We start from the raw sequence: 14,707 nt of genomic DNA, 5'->3' as shown, positions 1-14,707 counted from the left end.
GACACCCCAAGGGATGTGCAGGTAACGTATCATAAAAATGCATATAAATATTTCCTTCATACAACAGGGGAAACATTCCCAGGTGGTGACCCCAAAGCAATATCCCAACAAAAATGATGGCTCAGCCGAGTGGGCCAGTATACCCTTCTGTGTGTGTAACTTACAACTGGTGAGTTATCTTTTGGTTCCCCCCCCCCCAACCTCCACTCTAAAATAAAGTACAGAGCTGCCACTACCAATAAGAACAAAATCAGAACATACACACCCAGAGGGAACAAGGGGTCACAAGCCATCGAGTAGTTCAACAGACTAATCCACAGGCTGTGGATTACTAGGCTCCTGGGGACAGTGATTCAAGTCCACACACTATTACTCAGGTAATTCTCCTGCCCCCGGCATCAGGTTTCCGGTTTCTGCTACTGACCCTGAGAAATGCAGACAAACTGCGGGCAATCCTGTAAGTTCAGGGAAGAGAAAACACATCTTGCATAATTAGGGAGGGTGGATGTGTTTGTGTGGGGGGTGGGGGGTGGAGGGTGGGGGGGTTGCTCTTCTGATTGTCCAACAAAGCTAGCAACGTTATAGAAATGTTTTTCCGGGGACGTGCTCTAACGGGGAAGGCAGGGGCTGAGACACCGCAAACAGAACCCATTTCTGAGGCATAAACTGCTGATTGTTAGGTGAGGCAAGAGGCTCCATCTGCCAAGGCGAGCTTTCTGCCAAGTCTGGACGTAAACCTGGGACTGACCACAATTCACGTTCTTGGTTTAACTCGTGAACTTTCTGTTGTTGTTGTTGTTGTTGTTGTTAACTTTGACTTGGAAATAGCTACGGACTGACAAGAAGCGGCAAAAACAGCACCAAGAGTGCCCACATAGCCATCTCCCAGCACCCCCAATGGGGCTGTCTTAGCCACGTCTATAGTACACGGGTACAACCGGGAAACCGACCGTGGCACGACACAGTTCATTAGAGCACAGACATCACCAGGATTTCACCAGTTTGGGGATGCACTCACTTTCTTTTATTGGGAATATCTTGGTGAATAATTCTATGACACTTGCTTCTCTGTATAGATTCATATAACAATCACCACATTCAAGACACAGAACTGTTCCACCACCACTAAGGAACCGGTGGGTTTTTTTTTTTTGTTTTTTTTTTATTAAGAGGTGTTAAATTAGCATACGCCATCTAGAACATAAAAACCCGAGGCCTTGTTTGGCCTCAGTCTGCTCTTTGGATTGGCAAAACATGCACATATACAAAGCCCCAGCTTAAAACCCCTTTGTAGCTTAGAATGGCCAATGAAATACAGCCCAAGTCCCTTAGGATGGTTCACACAAGTGGCTTCGGATCAATCAGGATGCACTTCGCTATCCTTACGGAACAGCTCCCAAGCCTCAATGTCTTTAAACAGCCGAGGATTTCCACTCGCCCATACTTCACGCCCATCCCAGGCAGATGGGGCCTCCACCTTCGGCAACATCACTCGCTTCTACAGCGTGGGGAAGAGAATGGGACAAACTGCACACGGAAGCAGTGCAGATGTCACTTCTGCTCATATTTTATTGGCAGAGCAAGTCATGTGGGCTACACTTAGCTTCAGAAGGTGCAACCTTCCATGTGCCCAAGAGCACACAGAGAAATATACATATGGAAGAAATGGAAATATGGAACGAAAACCGGTAATGACTAACACACATTTAATGACTTTGCCCTCTCCAGGGTTATTTCACTTCCCACTTCCCACGTCCTACTTTCATTAATTACAGAAAAAATTCAGAAAAGACAGATGGATATGGACAAACAAAAAACAACCTCTCTAATTCCACCAACTCTAAAATGAACTGCTAGCCTTCCATAGGTCCCTCCCTTCTTCCCAGCCATCTAGATAGATATATCCATCCATCTATCCATCCACCCAACCACCCATTCACCCGCCCAGCACTGCTTAACAGGAAGAACTTCATATTGAGAGCTTTGAGTCTTAAAATGGTATAAAATGCCTCTCTCAACCCTTCCCCAAATCCTTACTCTTCTCTCTAACCGCACCAGTACACAATCTTCTCATCTCAGGCAGAATGAGAATGTAAATTTATTTTAAATTATGTATACAGATGCTGGTACCCATCATTTTAAAAACAGAACCGCACAGGTGGCATCCACACATGAAGCATCAGGCAACTTCTAAGTAGCTCAGAAGCCCACCTGCTCCTGACCCCCCGGGCTCAGCCAGAAAGACGCAGTAATTAAGCAACCCACATGCTCTTCCTCCATTTCCCTGGGACCCAAGGACATTTGCTGGTGGCACAGTTCACTGACACCCTCAATAGGCCAAGTGCCCTTGGTCTATCCTTTTTTGAGTTGCACAGTGGGTCTGAGTGATTCGAGAGTCTGTGAGTGCCGAGCCAAAGGGATTGTGTGTTGTTGTTATGCAAGAGTGATCTCTCATATCACTTTATGACTATAAATTAGCCAAGTGTGACTCAGATGTCATACCGCCTGAAACCAAAGGAACCATACGGAGATCATGCGGTATTTAAACGGACAAGTGGGGAAACGTCATCCACAGCAGAGACAGCAGAGACAGCAGAGCCAGGCTGACCTGGAGCCCCAGCCCGGCGTGACCACAGCACTGGCAGTGTGACTTCGGAGCTGCTCCTTGAAATGCTCTCAGGCTCCAGTGACTTGTTTGAAAATAGGCATTGGCCTTGTGTGATTAGAGTACAGATGAGATACGCTGTATATATAAGGCCTGGGGCACATACATAATAACTATTACAACCATTATTTGGAGGGCCACTGCTCAAACGTGGTACCCACTGGTTTTCAATAGTAAAGTATATTACAGGTGCCTGGGTGGCTCAGTCAGTTGAGCGTCCAACTCTTGATTCTGGCTCAGGTCATGGTCTCACGGTTCATGAGTTCAAGCCCCACACTGGGCTCTGTGCTGACAGTGTGGAGCCTGTGTGGGAGTCTCTCTCTCCTCCTCTCTTTCTGCCCTTTCCCTGCTCATGCTTGCTTGCTCTCTCTCTCTCTCTCTCTCTCTCTCTCAAAATAAATAAATCTTAAAAAAATAATAAAGTACATGAGTAATTGTGGTCTCCCTTCTGTATTTCATAAAATTAATATAAGCAGCTCCGAGAGAGTTTGAATAGCAATTCTGCAATGGAGGATCATACAGGACCCCAAAACAGGAGGAAAGGGACTCACCGAATCCCCCTGAGGCCATGATAACCCAGTTTCCAAATTCAATGATTGGTGTGAACCTAAAAAGTGCTGGTGAAGGCCACGGACTCCAGCTTTACTGCCTGGGTCTGAATTCCGGGTCTAGCGCTGACCAGATACATAAGTTACATCTCCCATTTATGCCTCTATAAAATGGAAATCATGATAGCACCTACCTTACCAGGAAATGAGGTCATGTATGTAAAGCACTTGGAATGGTACCCGATTACTGGACATGTATTCTATAACTGTTAGCAATGAATGCCCTTATTGTGACTGTTTTTGTTGTCGTTTTCACCATTATCATCACTGCGGTCACCATGATCAATACCATCATCACCATCATTATAACCATCGTCACTCCCACCACCATCGGCACCAAATCGCTTCATTCTTCACTGAAAGGACTGAATGGGACATAACAGGCCAACAAGAGGGATCTCAGAATGTTGGTCATATGAGTCCTTGACCCACAGCACCCCCATCCCTACCTATCCCCAACCCAATGTAGGCAGTTTTCACCCACCACCATTTCATAGATGTAGAAACCGAAGTTCAGAAAGCTCTTGAGCAACTTGACCCAGATAACAGTGCCAGAAACAAGTTCACACCAAGCCATGATTTTAATCACTGTTCTATACTCCAAAATGCCCATACGACCCACCTGTCCTCTCCCCCTCAACCCTGTTACTCCCCAGAGGCCCTCAAATCAAGGCCAACACCAGGAAACCACCAAATCCGTTGGTCAACATTAACAGCAACAACATTCACAAGCATGAATCCATTCATTCATTCACTAACTCTGCCTCTAAAATAAATGTATATTTCACGGATTCCACTTCCTTTACTTCTTTTCTTCTTCCCCCCATCATTGCAACATGTAAGAGGAAAGATATCACCCATAATTTACTTACCACCAATGGAAGAACAAAAAAGGTAATAATAGCTCATGGCAATAAGCCTTTTAAAAATGTTTATACATAATTCAAGTGGCCAAGCATACTTACAAAAAGAAACTTTTACCTAAAAGTCATCATTGGGACACCTAAGTGGATCAGTCGGTTAATCGTCTGACTCTTGATCTCGGCTCAGGTCATCATCTCACAGTTTGTGAGTTCGAGCCCTGCACCAGGCTCTGCACTCATGGTGCAGAGCCTGCTTGGGATTCTGTCTCTCCTTCTCTCTGCCCTTACCTGACCTGTGCTCGCTCACTCTCTTTCTCTGAAAATAAATAAACATAAAAAAATGTTTAAAACATCATTAGTCATAAAGGCCTATGAATTAGCTGGGAGTATATCAACGTGTTTGCCCCACTATCTGACTTCTCCTTGTAGTGAACCCAGAGTATCTGGCATGGGAACCAAGACCCATTGGGCATTATGGAGCGTGCACAGTGAAATCAACTAAGTATACTTCAGAATGGTCTCATCTAGTATGTGACCCTTGCTTCTTCCACTCAGCTTGACACACACACCCTTGACACAATCATAGGGAAGCAGCAGGTGAGACAGCTCTTCATTGTGTATTTGAGGACACTACCTCTGCGTTGGCCAAGAGGAGGAGTACCCAGGACAGTTGTTGGAGGTGGAAGGATGGAGAAACCCAGATGTGCTAAGCGGGCACAGGGAGCCCAGCCTCTGGTACGCCCAGAGGGAATTCTCCCTCATCAGTGGAGACTCATCACATGCAATGGCAGATACGAGATTTACTATTTAAGGGCAATTAGCTACTGTGTATCTTCACTTGAAGGTGCCGATCTGTGTGGATCTGATGGGCATGTGCTTACTACCCATTTCTTACACTCATAGAAGAGTTAATTTCTGTGTTTTCCTTAAAAAAAATCTAATTTACATATATTCATTAATTATAAAATCCAATAAAATAAGGAGCATCTATGGTATGCCTGACATTTATTTTTCATTTAATAGTAATGTGAAGAATCTTTTAGAGTGTATATCATTCCCCCATTTTACAAACCAGAAAACAGAGGCTGATAAAGGTTGAAAGCGGCACAGCTAGTGAGACACAGACCCAGATTTCCAACTGAGATATGGCCAGTTCCAAAGCTCACGCCCTTGCTGGAAACCACACTGCACTGCACCCCTGTCGCCAAAGTCGTCACCATGGAACACCGAGAAGCTATAAAGAAATTAACATCATCGATATATTCTTATTTGTGTCTATTTTATATCCCATTTATTTTATGCATTTAGAATTTATAAGAGAAGCCTATTGCTGGAGGAGAAAATGTAACCAAGGCAATAATCTACATTCAGAGCTTATTGCTAATGGCATCCTGCAAATTCTAATCCAATGGGCCTTAATTGCATTATGCTGATGTCTCTCACCCTTCCACTTTACATACCCTCAGTCCTGATTTTATGTTCTGAAGCCTTAAATAGGAGTTGTCACATTTACAACAGCAAGAGACACTGGTGCTGAGCATATTATTGACATGGCATTATTCACTCAACTACAATACAGACCTAACTAAACTGGTTTAATAATTCATCAATATCCTATGTGGGACTTCAGAGCACTAATCTCTCCAGTATTATTTAAGTGATGTTAATGGTGCCAAGGAACGGCAGCATCTTCCCCGGAAAACGCGCCAGCGCACAGATATTGTGTCTCCTTTCAGATCTGGTACCTTTCACTCAAACAACCATCATGATTACATCTGATGGGGCGTTTGCCCAATCTTGGCCAAGCCTAAACATGAAGAGGATGCACTGATAAATGCTCTATCTGATAGGGCCCCCAAGGGGAAATGAGAGTTTGAGAGTCTCCTTTATGGCTCTAAACACTGCACCGGTCTATATGCCACTGTGCATTTAACAAGAAAAATAGTCTTAGACCACATTCTGCATCTCAAAATAGGAAACCGAACCAAAAAACATCCTAGGCACAGCCTGGGATTTTTTGTGAAGCCTTGAGGGACAGGGGCTGAGTTTGTCATTCCTAACCTTCAGATCAACCATCAGCATCCCCCCCCCACTCCAAGGCCCTCATGAGCACCTCCTAACCCCGCCCTCCCACCTGCAAAAATACACAAACATCCCTAATAAGAAAATCATGACAACTCTTTCTTCATTATACACAGGTCAAAAATGTTGTCTGGTGTGGCTGGAACTCAATTTATAAAATAACTGTATCAATATCTATAGGTAATTGTGAGGCCGATTCAAGAAGAAATTGCACTGGGTAACAGCTTATTTAATTTGGTGTAGGAGTTACGTGCCACGTAAAGCAAAACTATTAAAAATGCTTAGACAGTAATTGGCAATATTTTGCGCTCGGGATAAAAAATGCTTATCTTGCCAGAAACTAACAAGAGAGTGAAAATATTCGAAAACCTTCCAATTTCCCTCCGTGCGATGCGTTCACTTTGCAGCTTAAAAACAGTTTAAGGAAGGACAGCAATGGCACAGGAGTTTGGCAGTCAACATGATTGTGCATTTATGCCTTGCTATTGAAGAAAGAGCCTTTTTTCATAGTGAATTTTTCATTCTAATGTAAGTGATGATTTACGTTAACTATAGGTAAAGCATGGTTACATTTTCCTGAAGGATTGCAGGCGAGTAAAGAGTAGTACAATAAGTTGAAGCATAAAAGCTTTCTCTGTCATAATATTTATTATAATGGCATATAAAATAGCTGAAATAAATAATAGATGACTGAAGGTAAATTCATATGATAAAGAATCCTTCAGCAGACACCATTACTTTTGACTGGTCTAGTTTTATACACAGTTGAAGACTCTTAATAAACAGACCCTATATCTTATGTAAGTACTGGAAACATCAAAGATGTGCTTAAAAGGCAACATACTGGACATGAGCTAATTTACTGTATAATTATATTCTCAACAGGAACAGTCTATATATTTTGCATATTTAGTAGCTGTGTCCTTAATGAAACTTGTTAAGCACCGGAACCCCCTATTTGGGGGAAGCTGCTGATGAAAGAAGTATCCGTTCCCCCCACCCCGACAACTCCCAGATTCAGAAAGAGATGCAGAGCAGAAAATAGAGATCTGGGGCCCGCTGAGTATCTGGTGGCAAGTCAAGAGTGGGGAGGTAAAGTGAACGGAAAGAGGAAAGGAAGATGCGTCTGCTCTGCTTTAGAGGATTCTGGATTCCACATGGTGGTCGCATGGAGCTGGGAGGACCTCAGATGCAGAGACGTGATCTTCGTGAGAACCGCTGGCATGGGGAGATCCACACACGGCTCGGCCGGCGTCCAGCTCAAAGGGTCCCAATTAAGGGCATCCCCCCCACCCCCCACCAAGGGACGTCTGCCAAGGTCTGGAGAATTTCTGGTTGCCTCAGCTCGTTGGAGGGGCGTACCGGCATCTAACGGGGAGAGGCTAGGGATACCACTACACATCCTATGATGCACAGGTCGCCCCTGACAAGTGGCCCCAGATGTCACCAGTGCCAGCTTGCAGGTGTGAGCATGGTGCGAGAAGCTCTGATTAACTCTAAGTGTTCTTCAGCTATTTAAATGTATCACGGGTTTTGTAAAAATAAAACGGGCTCCCTGATGAAAGTATAAATAACGCACAAGTGGATAACGTATACAGTGAAAACGTCTCCCAAATCCCGTCGCCGCAAGATAAACACAGAGATAGCCTGATGCACATCCTTCCCGAATAGAATTTCTACACGTGAATACTTGGTGCAGCGAAGTTTCCCTACAAACATAGCATTGAGGCTCATGCATTATCTTACAATCTGGTTTTTCCCAACTAACACAAAAATGGATATATCTTTTATTTTTTTATTATTTTTTTATATTTATTTATTTTTGAGAGAGACAGAGACAGAGTGCTATCAGCAGAGGGGCAGAGAGAGAGGGAGACACAGAATCTGAAACAGGCTCCAGGCTCTGAGCTATCAGCACAGAGCCTGACATGGGGCTTGAACTCCGCAACAACAAGATCATGACCTGAGCAGAAGTCAGATGATCAACCGACAGAACCACCTAGGCGCCCCATTTTTTTTAATGTTTATTTATTTTTGAGACAGAGAGAGAGAGAAAGAGAGAGAGAGAGAGAACGTGAGTGGGGGAGGAGCAAAGACAGAGGAAGACGCAGAATCCAAAGCAGGCTCCAGGCTCTGAGCTATCAGCACAGAGTCCAACGCAGGGCTCTTAACCTCACTTAACCAACTGAGCCACCGAGGCTCCCCTGGATATATCTTAATAGAGCTCTGGTCCCAACTTATGCCAACCAGTATGTTTAGGCCATTGTAGGGGGTGCTCAATCATTTATTAAAAGCCACTCCCCTTAGGAGGACTCAGCCCTCCACATCCTTCACTGGCTTTATGAACTTATTACTTAAATTCTCAGTGTCTAATGTTCCCTGTCGGTAAAAATGGAAATCCTCATTCAGGATTGCTGTATGGATACAGTGAGACCATATCCATGGAAAGCATCTTAAGCGGATGCTCTGGAAATGTTACCCATTGTTCTTGTTGTAATGAGTATTATTTTAGGTCCTTTCTGGGGTTTTTTGTCACTAAAAGCAATGCTGTAATACCTATACTTTGCAACATGTGAATGGTTTCTGTAGGATAAATTCCTCAAAGTAGACTTGTGAGGGGCGCCTGGGTGGCTCAGTCGGTTAAGCGTCCGACTTCGGCTCAGGTCATGATCTCGCGGTCCGTGAGTTCAAGCCCCGCGTCAGGCTCTGGGCTGATGGCTCAGAGCCTGGAGCCTGTTTCAGATTCTGTGTCTCCCTCTCTCTCTGACCCTCCCCCGTTCATGCTCTGTCTCTCTCTGTCTCAAAAATAAATAAACATTAAAAAAAATTTTTAAAAAAAGTAGACTTGTGAGATCAAGAGATGCCCACATTTTATTTTAATTTGGGTAGACGTGGCTGGGTGTCCTCCAGAAAGGTTACAGCAATTTCCATTCCCAAGAACATTGCAGGAGACTATGAAAGAAAATCCAAACAACCAATAATTCACACTGACATTTATAGTAAATTAAAATGCAAAGTTTTATATCTCTATTTCAAATACCTGTACACAGCAAATGACACAGAGTAGGTTTTTGAGACAGGCTTTAACTGAGGAAATGAATGAACGAATAATGCACCACTAGACTTGGGACAAATTCAGAGGCAGAGATAAAAGTCGGCCAGGGATATTAGCAGCAACAGCTTTCCCTAAGCCAGTTGGGAAGCCAGCAATTTCTCCTGGTGCTCCATGCTGGCAGACCAAGGGCTTGCCTCTCAGAAGTTGGCCACACTCCTGGATGATGGATATGAACTCGGTATGCAAAGCAGGCAGTAAACATGTAACAGTATCATCGTGCCTGAGAAGTGACCACGACAGTTATTTTTAATTTATAGATGAATCCAAAGGGAGAAATCTTTCAGAGGTTCTACAGAAGCATGGTAAGATATTCAACAGATAATATGGAAAAGATAACATACACACACACACACACACACACACACACGCCTCAGAGAAAAACGAGGTATCCCGCTTAAAGCGGCATGTGCCTAAGCAGACTTTTCTAGGTCCAACCAAAATACCCATAAAGGCAGAAACAGATGAGAACACACACAAAAGACAAGTCGCAGTCAAATTATCCCCAAATGCTGTGCATCTTTTAACTTAACTGCAGGATCAAATAAATTACACTTAAAAAAGACTTGGACAAAGAACTGAAACAACGATAACAAGGAAGATAGTTTTTTAAAGGAGGAAGATTTCACTGAGTCATTATATCATGTATAGTCTGGTTAACATAAGAGAGACATGAAATAGCTTTACCCTTTGTAAGAAAAAAAATGTAGATATGTATGTGAAAATTTCAAGAGAAAGAAAGAAGAAAGGGAAAGAAAGAAAAAGAAAGAAGGAGGGAGGAAAGGAGGAAGGAAGGAAATCCCAGTTCCGCCAGCTACTAATTGTATGATTCTTTTTAACATTTATTTATTTTTGAGAGAGACAGAGACAGACTGGGGGGGGGGGGGGGGAGAGGCAGAGAGACAGGGTGACACAGAATCCGAAGCAGGCTCCAGGCTCTGAGCTGTCAGCACAGAGCCTGACGCAGGGCTCAAACCCATGGAATGGTGAGATCATGACCTGAGCTGAAGTCAGATGCCCAAGTGACTGAGCCACCCAGGCGCCCCAATATGATTTTTTTTTATCAGATTTAGCTCCCAAACCAGCAGCACGGGGGGAAATGATGCATGGGGATCAATCCAAAAAAGTGTTGAAAAAGAATTAAATACAATAACAAAAGAAAACACTTGGTAGAGAGGAAACATGAAATGCAATTCAGAAATGAGTACCAATGTAGCCATAATCACAAGCAATATAAATATACTTAAGTTCACACAGTAAGGTAGAAACCAACAGACCAAAATTTAAAAATCACCTCCAGGTTGTATAATGAAGATACACCGCAGACAGAGAGAAGTGGGGTCCCTCAAACTAGCTTTCCCCTTTCCCCAGCCTGGGGTGTGCTGGGCAGGGAAAGCCACTGTCCCCCAGCCTGCGTGAAGGTGGCTGGGGAATCCAGGCTTCTATCAAAGGCCCGAAAAATGGAAGAGTGTGTAAGTCCTGAGCTGTTCCTTTTAGGAATTAGGTTGCCAGTCTTTGCTTTCTCCTTCCCTAAGACAAGTGTAGATCATGATGATTTCCCAGGGGCAAGGGGAGCAGAGGGGAAAGAAGCTGGGATATTTATTCACTAAACAGACAACAGCCACCTGTCGATCAGGGACACCATGTGGATCTGTGTCATATATCAGAAACCATTTGGTAAGACTGTTCTGTTGCACCTTAAAAGACTGATCAAGTACCTGGAGCTCAAAAGAAGAGCCGGAATGTCCGTGTGGACTGCTCTGTGCTCCTTCTACCAAGACGTTACAAGAAACCCATGTGCACAGGGAAGAATCTTCGGGCTGGCAAGCAGCAATGAAATCAGGCACATCAGAGAGTTGGGAAAAAAAATGGATTCTGGAGCCCAAATAGCATAAAATGAGCCTGAAGAAGTCTGAGACACAAAAACCATTACGACTTCTGAATTAATTCAAAAAAATGCAGCCCAAGAGGATGTATCGGGTTAATGATACTGCTTGTCCACTGAAGCCTGTTACTTGGGATGGTTTCAGGGTAGTTGCTATCGAGGAGAAAGAGGGAGAGAGAAAAGGAGAGAGAGTGTGTCCGTGTGTGTGTGTGTGTGTGTGTGTGTGTGTGTGTGTGTGTGTGTGTGTGTGTGTGTGGCGGGCCTGGGAGGGCTTATCTGACAGCGGAACCAGGCTTGCTTCAGGAAATGAAGTCCAAACAGAAGCTGAGGAAAGGGGAACCCATGCAGAGTGTCCAAGTGAGGCCAACACCGCCTGCAGAAGCCGAGCGCTCGACGGCTGTACCGTCTTCTCAGCGCACAACGCATGCTGGTTGGGGCATCGGCACACGGGGCCACAGTCACATCTGACTGCTCTGTGGTCGCCTCCCTCGTAGCGAAATGGGACACACTGAATCACGCTGGGTAACTGTGTTAAAAGCCAGCTAAGTTACAGACTGCATGTTTTCAGAAGAGCCTCTCCGAGGGCATTAGAGTGGGGAGGGGGAGCACAGGGGACACCACCTTGCAAATGTCCATTAGAAGCCGCTGTGGAACAGCAGGCATGTTAAAGCAGCCTGGCCCTAGTGCATGCTCTCCCTGCCTCTTCAATATTTATAAACAGCTTCTTCCCTTTTCCCTTTGGCTGGACGATACACATGTTACCCACAGGCTGGACCTCTGCTGTTGCAGTGTGATGGGGTGCCCAGAGTTTTACCTCCTTAAAGGGAGGCTCTCGTACATTTGCTCCTTCTTCCTTAAGGAAATCACAGGCTTTAGGACACTGTACTCCTTTCTGGGATACTCGGTCTGCAAAGCAACACCCAGAAGGATGTGGGGATGTTAAAGGTTCAGTGAGGGTCATACTTCCTAATTAAGCCACATGTCAACTGCCATCACACATCTAGAACTTTAAGACATTCTTCCCCTGTAGAAATTTACAAAATGCATTCCATAAGACAAACACTCACTGTGAATTAAATATATTTGAGGACCTACTCTCTGGCAGATACTATTCAGGGAAGGGACAATTAGAGATTTTGCCACATCTTACTCTGTGGAGCCCTTCCAAGGTAGACCTAATTACCAGTATTTTATAAATAAAACAAAGGCTGAGAATGTATGAAAAACCTGATCAAAAATCATACAATTAGAAGCTGGCGAGACTGGGATTTCAGTTTTCCCTCCACCCTGATAAGTCAATTCTCCTTACAAGACAGTAGTACTGCGTTGGCACCAGAATTTTCTTCCCAACCCTGAAATTATCCCTGAATCCGGAGAGTATGGTGTGGCCAAACATACTTCACCCCCAAGAATGTTATTCCTTCTATGAACCTGAAACCTTTTATAATTTTTTATTTGAGTTTGACCATTAACATTTTAACTTATGAAAAAAAAAAAAAAAAGCTAACTTCAATCTCTCCCCTATCCCCATCGCCCAGGCTTTGGATTAACCAAATTTGATAAGTAAATCGTGTGTAATATGAATTGTTTCCATATGTGTGGAAATAGATACTAATCAAACCAACCAGCTCATTCTGATTTAGTGGAACAGATTTTTCTCTCCAAATGGACATAAGTCCTCTAGAACATGGGTCAGTAAACTTTTTCTCGAAAGGACCAGAGAGTAAGTATTTCAGGTTTTGTGGGCCATATAAACTACTCAACTTTTATAGCATGACAGCAAAAGCCACCAGAGATAAGGTAAACAAATGGGCAATGGTCAGGTTCCTTCCAATAAAACTTTATTTACAAAAACAGTAGTTGGGCTGGATTTGTTCCCAGCAGAGCATAGTTTGCTGATCTCCATTTTAAAACCAGAAGCAGGAACACTGAGGGTGCTTTCTGAGGTCTTATAATTAGTAGGATTTACAGATTCCGATGAATGTAAGAGAAAAAGGCCAACGAGAGTGTGTTGTTTTATCACACAGGACATTTGATAAAGATACAGATAACACACAGCATCAAACCCCAAACTGCAGACTTAAGGATGTACAATGGACTCAGCAGTGAGCATCTCTTAATTGCTCCTTGCAATGTGTTTACTATTAAATAAATTTCGGGAGCGTTACACTTTCTAAGTATCAGCGCTAAATAGTTCTCACAATTCCATGTCTCTATGTGAACAGAGAACCTTTTTGAAATACATTTTGACATCTCTATAAGTTAATAAAAAAACAGTTAAAAAATTGAAATTGGGGTTACTGGACATTTTCCAAGCATGCAAAGTCTTAGGCATTTGGGGTTGGAGTAATTGACATTTTTCCCCTCACTGGGCTCAGAGGTATGTTCCCAGATCTGCTGAAAATTCTCTCCAGAATCCTACCAACAAGCATCAGATTACAAGCCCCATCTTGGACACTGGGTATTTCGGTCCCATTCATATGCATTTATATTTCAGAAAAACAAAACAAAACAGCAACAACAACAACAAAACAACGCTTTTCTTAACGAAAAGAAAGCTACGTACACCTTTTCCTTTACTGGAGAGGAGAGAGTCGCCAAGGGAGACACAGGGCCAAGGTAGGGGGGAATACTGGAGTGGGATGGACCGAAGCACACACACACACACTAACAATGAATACACGAAATAAAGAGATTGTTCACAAAAGAGTTACTGATGAGGCCATTTCTTCCATGTCCTAGAATTTTACTAAATCCAAATGACAGTGGTAGATTAAGGGTGATCGACAGACTATAGCCATTCCATAAAGTCATAAGAATTAAGGCCACATTAGCATATTCAGGAGAATTCAAGCCTTCTGCGGAGGAAAGCAAAGATGTGCCCTCCAGCAGGTTATTATCTGAATCATTCGGCCACTGGGGAGGGTGTAGGTCCCTCAGCCTTGCCAGAATCCAGTACCAAGCCATGCTGAGAACCAGGTTCTTAAAATACTTCAAAATAAATACAAGGTCCTCTAACTAACAGGAAAATATGAAAAGGAAATGGTATCGTAACCACCAGCTGGTTCATGGCACGGGGATCCTCTGACTGACGCTCAGTTTCACGGGCTGTGACAAACCACGCAATCACGTGGACGGTGACACAAAGGGGGGACAGTTGCACCGGCCACTCGGGGCCAGGTTTCCAGCCAGGTGCTTTGCAGCCACACGGATTTCCTTCTTCACCCTTAGCACCTTTAGGAAGTAGGTATTAGCATCTTTATGCCATGAGAAAATGAAAATCAGGTAACTTGTAGTCATAAAATCAGATGTAGGGAGGATGTGAACCAGGTCTAACTGGTCCCAAATCATCTGCCACCTGCTCGCCCACGATACACACAGGCTATTACGATGGCCGTGACCGTAAACTGGAGAGGAAAGGTTGAAGGCTGTCAGAATCCTTGCAAATGATGAAATTCTAGGTACCTAAGCAGAATGGGAAAAGGGTAAGAA

General features: G+C 43.8%; 1 protein-coding gene across 2 annotated transcripts in view; it reads right to left on the bottom strand.

Annotated features, from left to right (window-relative positions):
* WWOX (WW domain containing oxidoreductase) overlaps window positions 1–14,707 on the bottom strand; it is a 978,183-nt gene that overhangs the window by 727,497 nt on the left and 235,979 nt on the right. The gene's annotated exons all lie outside the window — the stretch shown is intronic.

Source organism: Lynx rufus, unplaced genomic scaffold, assembly GCF_022079265.1.
Source record: "Lynx rufus isolate CCGP_SWC_20201006 ecotype Redwood Valley unplaced genomic scaffold, mLynRuf1.p SCAF_16, whole genome shotgun sequence".
NCBI lineage: Eukaryota > Metazoa > Chordata > Mammalia > Carnivora > Felidae > Lynx > Lynx rufus.
The sequence above is the reverse complement of the archived record's forward strand: the minus strand, read 5'-3'. Positions and strand labels throughout refer to the sequence as shown.